The sequence below is a fragment of the Cupressus sempervirens genome, chromosome 6 (genome assembly GCF_028749045.1).
Source record: "Cupressus sempervirens isolate cs-2001-9-10 chromosome 6, ASM2874904v1, whole genome shotgun sequence".
Taxonomy (NCBI): Eukaryota; Viridiplantae; Streptophyta; class Pinopsida; order Cupressales; family Cupressaceae; genus Cupressus; species Cupressus sempervirens.
Window position 1 is genome coordinate 53,293,456 of NC_143123.1, and position 10,953 is coordinate 53,304,408.

The following is a 10,953-nucleotide window of genomic DNA, read 5'->3' on the forward strand; positions in this document are numbered from 1 at the left end:
TTCTTAAATGTCCAAAAATCAAACTTTACCTAAATTGCATGTGGAAAAGAGATTTGTTTTGTTCAATTTTAGAAGCTCCAAATGAAGTGTTTGATATTGCAATGGTTAATTGATCCTTGGCATTCAAGATTGGATTTTTTGTTTTAATCATGCATTCAAGAAAAATTTGATTTTAATCCATGGCATTCAAGAGTGTGTTTAGCAACATGCATTCAAAGACAAGTGATTAAACATTCAAATTTTTTCCTTTGAGCATTCAAGATTGAGATTTTGTGTGTTGTTTTAAGAACTTTGAAGTGCTTTGTTTTAACCTTAGATCATTCAAGATTATTTTGGACTCAAAAGTGAAAATGACTCTTTGGACTTTGGTTTTTATTCAAAATTTTGTGTTCTAGTTTTCATATTTTAAGCCCAAAAATGATATTCCTAGACTGTTTTGATGCATGAAAAACCTAAGAAACATTCAAGATTTTGCATCAAGACATTTGTTTGGAACAAATAACAAAGCTTTTAGGACAATTTTTGGCAACCATTTAGGACTCTTAGTTTTCATGAGATTTTTAAAAGAACTTTAAAATATTTGCAAATGAGGTTCATTTTATCCTTGATTGATGCTTTGAGTTTGATTTAGATTTTAGTGTGCACTTAGTGTTGATTTTGAACCTTTTGAAATGGAAACTTGAAGTTCTTTTTAAATTTCCAAAAATTAAGTGTTCCTAACTTTGCATGAATGCATCTAAAACCTTGATGTTTCAAGGATGGAAATGATTGAATTGGTTTAGTTTCACTTGTTAAAAGGCTTTTTTTTTTAAAGCAAATTTTTAGTTTTTAATGGATTTAAGTATGATTTAGGGGTTCATTTTAAGCACTAAAAAGAAGTGTGTATGATTTTGCTTCCTTCAAAAAAAAATGGCCAAGATCTCCCACAAGAAGAAGTAGATGGAATAAGAAGAATATAGACAAGAAGAGGAAGAAGAATTCCAAGTGCTTTGTCCACCTATAAGCTTGAAAAATCTGCAAACACTATGAGATATATTATGAGTTCCTTTGTCTTTTTCATGCTCATGTGGACCTACAAAACCAATTTATACAATTCTACCAATCACAAAAATAAACAAAATTAGCCAAAATTAGCAAATGACATACAAAAATTGACTAAAAAAGCTAATGAAAATGACCCATGCAGGGTCCCACCGGGCGTGCCAAAATGTATATGAGCAATGTTAGTATGCTAATAGAAACCAAATTTAAATAAAGCTTCTACAAACTAACCAAATTCATAATCTTCAAGATAAACTAAGATGAACTCTCAATTGAAAATATGAGCCATTAATGGACTCTTTCAATGAGAAGCTCTCTTGTTGAGTGGCTTTGTCTAAATAGATAGGATGTATGCTCAAGCTTATGCTTCAAAAAGGGCTTCAAATGGAGTTGGAATTTGGGTGTGAGTGTATGGTTTTGATGTAAAATGGCTTCTTAAAATGGCATTATGACTTTACTTCATGGATTGTCTTAAAATGGCTTGGGAGAGGATTCCTTAAATAGGCAAAGGGCTTGAGGGATCAAGGGCTAGGATGCAAGGATGGGGAAAAGCTCATGGAGGGCTCAGATTGCATGAGAGGAGAGCACATGGATTGTGCTTCCTTACAACCAATCAAGGAGTGACACATGTCACAGGGTGAGAGGATGGAGGAAAGGGGAAGGATGAGTCAACAAAGGAGGCTCAAGGGATAAAATCTTCATAAAGACCCTCATAATGGCTTGTAAGAGCAATGAAAGGGCTTTGAAAGAGTCATTTATGGCCTACTGGGATTCATAAAATTTTATGGTTGGGATATTTTGAGGGAGATGAGAAGAATTTTGACTTGGGCTTGATTAGGAAGGTTTTAAACTTTCTTAGGCTTGTGCAAATGATTAAAGGATGAATTAGGATGGTTTATGATTAGCTTAGGGATAGGCAAGTGGATGGCATTTAATGAGGGTGGGTGAAAGAGGAGATATTTGTTAACTTTGGCTTGGGTTAGTAAGTTTTAACCCATGTTTAGGGAATGTGACAAGGTTAGGAGGGGATTAGGATTAGGTTTAAAGACATCTTCTAGAAGAGTCTAGACTTTGTATGAGGATAAAGACTTTCTAGAATAGTCTAGAACTTCCTAGGATGAGGATGAAGACTTTCTAGAAGAGTCTAGAACTTCTTAGGATGAGGATAAATTAGATTTTTAGGAAATAAATAAAGTTTTATTTATTTCAAGAGTTTGGGTTGAGGAGATATTTATTAAAACTTTTTTAATAAACATGAGGATTAATATTTAATCTTAATTAAATATTTTGAGTTGGGATTAGGGGTAGGAAATGATGGGATTAGCCTTTAATCAAAATTAAAGAAGGATTAGAAGATTTTGGAAGAGGTTAGTGGTCTTAAGGAAATTGGCCAAGTTTTGGACAAAATTTTTTTTTTAAATTTATTTTGGGTTTTTTGGTCAATTTATTAATTAAATAATTAATAAATAAGGAAATAAGATTTAAACATTTTTGGGAGGGATTCCTTAATTAAATATTTTTAATTAAGATAAAGGGATTTAATGGCTTAAAAATAAATAAATAAATTAAATAATTAATTAATTAATAAATGATGATGTCATTAGGAATTTTTCAAAAAATAAAAATACTTTATTTTCTAAAGGTTTTTAGGTGTCTACAAGATGAAGGTCAGATCAACAAATGATGTTTGAAGATCAAATTATGAGTGTACTGTTGGTGCTCAAAATTGTGTTCTCATTTTGAGCATCTATTTTAAATTTGGAGTCAAATCAAGCCCCATAAATGAGATTGTACTCGGTTATCAATCTAAGGCCTAAGTGGTGTTTTATGTTTTTAACACCCTTCATCTAGCCTATCCATATGTTCTATAATGATAATCTATCATTCCAAGTCATTTGGCGAAGTCCTGTTTTAAGCAAATGTCAATTCTGCATTTTTACCTCAAGTCTCAAATAGCTTTAGGAGGCTATGTTTGCAATTGAATATCTCACACCTAGAAATGTTTCATGACCCGCCACTTTGGAAGCATATAGTGTCCATACCTGAGAGCCTATGTTTTAGATTTTGAGTTTTTTTGAGTCCATTTGTCTAGGTTTTGAACCCCTCAAAGTTGGTAGTTTATAGTTCTGTGCATTTGTGTAGTTGTTCACATTTTTGGGAAGCCCTATTTGACGTGCTATAATTTTGACCTAGTTGACCCAAATGCTGAAATTCCTATTGCGGTGCATTGTAGGTGTTAGAGACTTGTTATGTTTCAAGTTTAATCTCATGACAAATCTGTTTGATCAGTTTTTGAACATGATTCCAAATGGAATTTCTATCTTTTTACTAGTGTCAGTAGATCCAGATTGTTTAGTACCCCTATTTGTGATGTCATATCAAAACTCATGATTGGATAGATCAAATGGATTGTACCACTATGTAGTACTCTGAAAATACTTTTAAGTGTGCCAAGTTTCAAGTCATGATGATCCATTTGTACACTTTCCCAGGTCAACTCCATTTGAAAAAATCATTTTCTGCCAGTGTTTCCAGTTTGTAAAATCTAAGTAGCCCACTTTGACTGCTCACCATTTGTGTCTTGTTATTCATCATGAGACCAAATCATAGATCCATACTCTCCTCATGATAGAGAATGAACCCTCTAATTTTTGTTTTCCCAAGTATCCATTTACCTAGTTTTGAAAGCTAGATCCGAACCCAATTTATTATTTTTTGAGATGTTTCTTGTAGGTAGTTCTAAGAAGGTAACTTTGACAATGAATATCTTTTGATGCCAAATTCTTCATGAGACGAGATTCGACAAGATGCAAGAATACAGAACAAGGAGTCAGTGTACCAATTTTCAAAGCCCAGTCAAAGGTTTGGATCAGTTTTTAAGGCTAGTCAATAGACCTCCTAGCGCAAAAGTGATAGGTTGAAAAAAAAGTGATAAAATGGGTTTTTAATGATAGATGATTGATCAAACTTGATTCAAATCAGCATCAGGCATTCAATACATCAATTTTTTGGTTCCATTTGATTGATAAGGCATGCTGGAGTTTTCAAAGTTACTCAAATAGGTTAGAATGATTTTGATTTATTAAAGTGTCACGATGCAAAGGTAATATAGATAGTCTACTAGTTGCATCAAGGAGTAATAGATGAGGAAGCTAAGCTCCAATGCTAGGTTATAATTCTAATGCTGGAGGGGATTGGATGTCATTTGGTTCAAGAGATGATAATCCATTTAGAGCTTCTGTTGGAGAAAAATTATTGCTTCCAAGGCCAAGTATCTTAGAGAGAATTACTTTGAGTAATGAGAGGTGATACAAGATGTTGAAGCCAACTAAAGCAAGAGGAAGGTGGTTTCAAATTAGTCAAGCTATGGCATGTTAAGAAGAGCTAGTGGTTTTCAAACAAATAGCTCCACGCAAGTTTTAGAGAACAAAGAAAAGGGCAATTTAAAAATGAAGAATGAGCCCATGGCATTAGAAAACTCACAGTCTTCAAACAGGCTTCCCATGCCATAAGAGAAAGAAAAAATGTAGGTAAAAAGAAAGCAAACACAAGTAAATAGAGGAAAGCTCACAGTATAAAGAAAAGCACATGCCTCATGTTTTTGAAGCAACTCATGCTATAGTAGGGGAGGGCAGAACATTTGGAAAGATGCATCAAGTGGTGTGTTTGATGATAAAAGAAAGTTGTGGCAAAGAGTAGAAGCACTCCACATAATTGAAAGGAAAGTCAGCACATTTGAAAGGAGGTTTGAAGACTTGGAAGCCATATACAAAAAGAAGTCACCCTCTATCAAAATAGAGCACATGGTGAGGAGTCGACATTTCAAAAGAGATGCTAGTTAGAAGAAGATCTAGCGCATGAATAGGAAGAATATAAACTCTCCATATGCAGGTACAATGAGCATGGAAACTGCCAATTAGTCAATTTTTTTATAAGAAGTCCACACGCATCATAGAGGAACCCACTTTGTTGATGAAGACCCACAGGTGATAAGCAAAGCCAAGCTCCATGATAGCAACAATCAATAAAAATCCACAAGAGAGAGAGGTGGTTAAAGTTTTTTATCCCATATTGGTTACACGAGAGGTCTTTTAGATCTTTAAATACAGTTACAAACACTAAGCATAACGTCAATGAGACAATGCCTTTTGAAAAGGCAATGGCCGCTTAGTGGGCCTGACCTATGGTTGATGGGATGGAGGTGAGGACAAGGGATAAATTTTGAAGGAACGTGTAAATAAAGATTGATGATGTTAGCAAGTTGCAAGTCACTCGAAAGGTTGAAAATATGGCTAGTCGCTACCTCGCTAGCCAAAAAATCCAAGGATTTCTGGCTAGCATCATAGCGAGTCGTTAGAAAACCTCCAAAACCTGACGAGTGTAAAATTCAAGGTAAAATACAATGTGGGTCCTACCTGGAGATTCAATGACAAATAAAGTAGTGCCAAGTGGCAGTTGGTAGGATGATGAATGATGACATGGAACCTGAGTGCTGAGATTGTACCATGTGGGAATCATGTGACCATCGTTATCTAATGAAGGAGAAGTTCCTCACGCAATAACATGGTGACGTAGCGAGCATTAAGGTGGTGATGACATGTGGTGCTAACGTGGAAGGAGAGATAGGATGAGATGTGGGTCCTGCTTGAGCTCATTGACCTATAGAAGAGTGACACATGGCTCTTGCCCAAAAAGCCAGTGCAGGTTTGACAAGTGGCACTATCCAATTGGTTGAGGGGTAAAGGAGTTTAAAATTGAAAAATATTTCTGGGTTACATGTTCAAACTACAATTTGAAATTTTACTTCAAATTATAAATTTCTATAGTTTAACTATAGAATATTTTCAATTTTCAATTTTATTCTTTTATTGAGTTTGGTCATGGAATAGAGGCCTGATCTTCAAATGGCCATAACTGGAGAAAATTTTAACCAAAATGGGCTCTCTAATGTACCACCAGAATTGAGAAGAGATGAACTTTTTGAATATGAGGTTAGATTGTGCACAGGTATTCACCAATTCATGCTATAGGTAAATTTGTGTTTCTCAAGGTATTGGCAGTAGAATAAGCAGATTTGATCAGTGAGCATTGGAGTTTGTTAGAGGGTAGATTTGAAGACTTTTTGAAGCCTAATTGTGGTAAAAAAAAGTTGGAAAAGATTATCTTGCATTCTAAAGGCCAGTTAACTGATTTTTACTTTTTACTTTGAGTTCAATTTGATATCAAAAATTAGTTATCTTTTCTACCAAATATCTAAGATTCTTTATGCCTTTAAGAGCCAAAATGATGGGGATTTGATAGGCAATTAAAAAGAGAGGGTAGAGAGATTCTCTTCAACTTCTTGGGAAGGAATTCTGAAGGGACACATGTCATTTTCATAATGAATTCAGGAATTGATTCCTTTCTATTTATGCTTTCTTCTCTTTTGTAAGGGTTGGAAAATATTGGAAAGTTTCTCTGGTATGAAGATAGTTAGTAGAACTAGCCCTGGAATTGATAAATTTTGATTGGAAGACCTGGGATGTGCTGGTTCCAGACCATGAAGCTTTGCTTTGGCTGTGATACCCCCTTCCCATCCCATCAATTTCTCATTCCCGCCATTTTCACTCTTGTATGACAACATTTGTTCATTGTATAGTCTAGTTTATTAGGTTCTTTATCAGTTAATTTCATGCATTTTAATGTATTATTTCAAGGAAATCAATACAAGGAATAGCAAATGTTTAGTTTCAGTTTGAATCTTGTCTCCTTTCTTAGTTGAGCTACGATGTTTTATGGTCTTTGAACAAAGAGCTTAGATCATAGTTGTAGTCCCTTAAGGCTGTATGTTGCTTCATTGTTGCTTGTAATTCAAGGAATTATGTAAATGCTTCAGAGATTCAACAGGGTTGCTTGTTTATTGAGGACGATATCAAGTAAGAATGAGATTTAGATTGAACATTGATATCCAATTCACAAGGTAAATGGATAGATCTAGAGTCTTGGCATGAGAATTGTGTTCTAGATATCCAAAGTGCATGAGGGAGATTCATGAATTTCCTAATGGATGAGGCACTGATCTATTATAGGATCATAAGTTTGTTGTTCATACCTAGTTTTCATCCACTTTCCCCACCCACATAAAATCAAATCAAATTCAAATCATCTTTACAATTTTATGTTGAAGAGCTAGAATAGTTTAACCCTGACTCAGCTTATGAGATTCATAGATTTGCATTTAGCTACTGTAGATCTATGTCATTTCATGAGTTATTAGGAGATATAAGGGGTTTGCATTTGGAGTAAATAGATTCAGGTATATGTTTTGCACTGGTACCATAGGTTAGAATCTTAAGATTAACCCACCTAGGTCTTGCAGAGCTTGATGTGAAGAAGGGTCATGCCTTATAGTTGGCCCAGTGTCTGAAATGATGTGTTGAAGATGAGAGTTAGCTGCCCCTAGATGTGTCATATTCTCATCGGGGTAATTGAAAACCCTTGAACATTTTCAAAAGCCAACATGTTTAATGATGAGTTTTACCAACCTTCAAATCTAAGTAGATCGACAATACTCATATTCCCATTTTTCAAAGATGTATGAGGTTTAACCAATGCAAGAATATGAGAGCTCAACACATGAAACGGATGGACCCACATTGTAAAACAAACTGGTATAAGAAGGTCTACTTAATCTTTGTCATCTAATATTTGAAATCAATGATCATCGCATCATCGTGAGAAATTTAATGTAACTCATGGTCAAAGCTATGATAGAGAGAAAAAATAGTCATCGCATGGTTGCAAGGTTTAATGTAGGGTTAAGGATTAAGATAGTGACTGAGAAAAATAAAGGAATCACATGGTAACCCATAGTTATAAGTAACCCGAAGTTAAGAAAAAAAAAGAGCAAAAGGAATTGATCACATGATCGTAGGCTAGAAGACATTAAAGAAGTACTAAGTTGCAACCTAGTGACTATAGTAATAGTTAACATAAAATAGAATCACATGGTTGCAAGTCAGAAGAGGCAATTAAATTTAATTTCACAAAATTGTGATCATAGCTAATAAGTGGTTGTCACCAATTCATTGTAGTTAATGAAATAAATAAATGTTAAGCTACAACCCAACAAAAAAGTTCAAAGTCAATCACATTTTTTGTGTTAGATGAAGGAAATAAAGGAATGGTAGTTGTGAGGATGCAACACAAAAAGGGTTTAAGGTTTTCAATCTCAATCATCCCATTTCTAAAAATTGATGATGCTCATATTCTTGCTTTTCAAAAGTGCACAAAAGATAAGGACTACAAGAAAATGAAATTTTGACGTGTGTACACAAAGGGACACATGAAGGAAAGTGCAAAGGAAAAAACTTAAAAGGTTTATCATGATTTAATCGTGATCATTGATTTGAGATCAATGATGGAAATTTAAAACTTTAGTGATCATTGAATTATGAATTATACAGACTTGGCGTGAAACAAAAGAATATGAAGAAAATAATGATTTTCTATAGGATTTCATGAAGATTGCAGGAAGTTGAACAACCATTGTGTGTTTTCAGAAGTACCATGGATTCAAATCATTGATACAAAAGATGCCACATGTTTATATCATTAGATAGTTTCATATTTTATATCATTTTCTATTTAGTGACTATTGCTTTGCTGAACTGAAGGATATTAGAAAACTATAAATGTAACCTCATTTGACAATACAAAGATTGAAAAACTTGATGGTGAATTGGTCTATAATTCCATTTACCCTATTTGCTTGTCATGTTTTGTGGCTCATGCATAGAGTAGTATTGCATTAAGAGTTGAAAGACAATCATGTGTGATCCTATAAATAATTAGATGAATTCCATTTCACTTTGATGTTTGTAGTATAGTGATTCCATTTACTTCATATATGGTTTTGTGTCTTCTCTTTTTAGTTTCATAACATCTTAGATAGTTTCATTGGGAAATGAAAGATAAATGTGTATGAATCTATTATTTATTGGTTGGATTCCATTTCATTCAAGGTTGATAGTGAAATCAATTCTATTTTCCCTCATGTGCATGTCTCTTCATTCGTCTTCTACATTTAGATGGTTAATCTTCATTTAGAATAGAAGTAAGAGTCAAAAATATCAAGATAATCTTCTATAGTTATTATGTTAGGTGTGATAGGTTATTTAAATCTATCTTTCCTAAATTGTTTATGCCTACAAACAATTTGGTTATGCTTTACTACTCTCAAGTTAAGAGCTTATAATGTCAAGACTTCTAATCTCATAAAAACATATTCATTGCATATCATTGCAAATCATAAGGGAGTTATACCTAGTAATTTAGAGGGTGATGATAGAATACATACACTGACCCATTTTTTGGTAGACATCCTTTTGTCTCTCCAAAACATTGGGTATCAAAGAGTCAAGATTATCAAATCTAGTAGGAGGACAAACTATTAACCAACAATTTTTGGCAACTCTACTGGGGAGAATTCAAGTGAAAACTCTAAAGAATTCTCCTTCATATTAATTTGTAATCTAATTCCATATATTTGAGTTGCAAGAAAGGACTTGTGGTAGTGAGGTGTTTTCCATAAGAACTTGATACCAATTTTACAACCTCAACTTGCTAAAGAAAAGAAGAAAATTCAAAGTTGAAGATTGGTAAGATGAGGAAGTACATGTGCAAGAGAATTAATAGTAAAAAAATCCCAAGATACTCACTAACCTGCAATTGTTCCTAATTGAACAAAGATATTTCATTCATATGCTCCTCCTATTGCTAGGACTTCCATTCCTACTACTTTTGATGCTTTTTTGTTGATTGGTGCAACACTTCCACTTTTTGTTAAGAAAATAATGATTTTCCAAGAGCATTAAGGAAGAACTTACCATAATTTAATGGTAATGGTACCACTTCTACAGAACAACACTTAAGTGATTTCCATAAGGCTTGTGGTGTAGTAAATCCTCAACATGAGGATGTGGCTATTAGAATGTTTGTGGATACCCTTGTAGATAATGTTTTTGATTGGTTTCAAGACCCACCTATAGGATGCATCACAGATTGGGATACTATGAAACAAAGATTTGAAGAATGTTACAAAAGTATAGAGGATGCACAAGTATTATTATTACAATTGGAATGAGAAATTTTAATGCAAAATTCAATAAACTTATCAAGAGAATACCTATTGCTAGTGCACCAACAAATGATAGTAAGAAAACCTTCTACATTAGCTCTATGCCTCTTGATTTGGGATATCAAATTAGAATAGAAAATGTAGCAAACTTGTAAGCTGCCTAGACACTAGCTTCAAAGATGGAGGATGATATGATAAACTCTAGTAAATGGAAAGGAGAATGCCAATTTGGAACCATGCGTAATATAGCTAGTACTTCTAACAATACAAAAGCCATACTTCAAAAATTGTCTAATGAGCTCATTTCATTGAAGAAACAAATCAATAGGCCTACTTATTATTTTTGCCAACCTCATCAAGAAGGTTATAGAAACCCAAATGGAGGTAAAGCATTGCAAATACTACCCATTCAATAAAGATTAGAAATTGAGGGTGCTCCCAAAAGAAAAAATATGTGTGCCTTTCATTTAAGGGCAGATCATAATGGAGATACATGTGTTGATATGATTAGGTACAAGCAGATGGTGGATAATAAAGAAAAAAATTAAATATTCTAAAAGTGAGGATAATCATGCTCCTTGTGGCAACTCTACAAACTTTTTTGTAGAGTATAAGTTAGATTCAGAGATAGGAGGTGATTGTTTTGCAACTCTAGAAGGACCTCATTTAATAGTAATAAATAGAGGTTATAAGAATAGAAATCAGACCAACAATTCAAGTGCTATTATAAATAATGCAACATCAAACAAAGCTAATGAAGACAATGGTATAGTACATTTAACTTCACAAAAGGA